Source organism: Motacilla alba, chromosome 1 (assembly GCF_015832195.1).
Source record: "Motacilla alba alba isolate MOTALB_02 chromosome 1, Motacilla_alba_V1.0_pri, whole genome shotgun sequence".
Taxonomy (NCBI): domain Eukaryota; kingdom Metazoa; phylum Chordata; class Aves; order Passeriformes; family Motacillidae; genus Motacilla; species Motacilla alba.
The window spans coordinates 94995433-94996180 of record NC_052016.1 but is presented as its reverse complement, the minus strand read 5'-3'; positions in this window follow the sequence as shown (position 1 = coordinate 94996180).

The following is a 748-nucleotide window of genomic DNA, read 5'->3' as shown; positions in this document are numbered from 1 at the left end:
CGGGAGCCACGGCCACGGCCCCCGGACCGCCCCGGGACCGGCCCCGGACCGCCCCCGGACCGCCCCCGGACCGGCTCCGGACCGCCCCCGGACCGGCCCGGCCGGGCTCAGCGGAAAGGGTCAGGGTCGGTGAATGGCGGCTGGCAGCCGGTCAGCCGTGCGGAGCCCCGCCGAGTCCTGAGGGCGTGCAGCACCTGGCACAGGGGGAGCTGGTCGTCACGGTGGCCTCCTGTGTGACCTCCTGCGAGGCATCTCCCCGCGGCTTGGCTAAGCCCGTTTTCTCGGGCATCAGCCCGCTTCCTTTGGCCGTCGCTCCTGCGTTTAGCTCCCCTTCAGACTGTGATCCCCTGGGCTGGCGAGCTGACTATAGCGCAGTTTTAGCTCAGGCTGCCCTCGGAGCTCATGGCAAGCCTTGGCTGGGCTGAGCTTGGAAAGAAAGCGTGAGAGCCCTGTGGCCAGCTCAGAGCCCGGCTTTGCTGCAGAGCAGAACTGAAGCCCGTTCGGCAGCCTGGTGGAAGCGGAGACATTTCACGCTTTCAAAGAAACTGATTGTATCTGTGCACCCCATTGCACCCAGGACATACCAGGCTTAAACATGCCTGCTCCGGGAAACAGTCACACAAGAGAAAACAGTCCCTGGCAATCCATCACCCCACTCATGAAGTGAGTCCAGGCACTGCCACATCTGTCTGGTATCCACCGGAACAGGCAATGTGAGTGTCTGCTGCCACCATTCCTGTGTTCCATC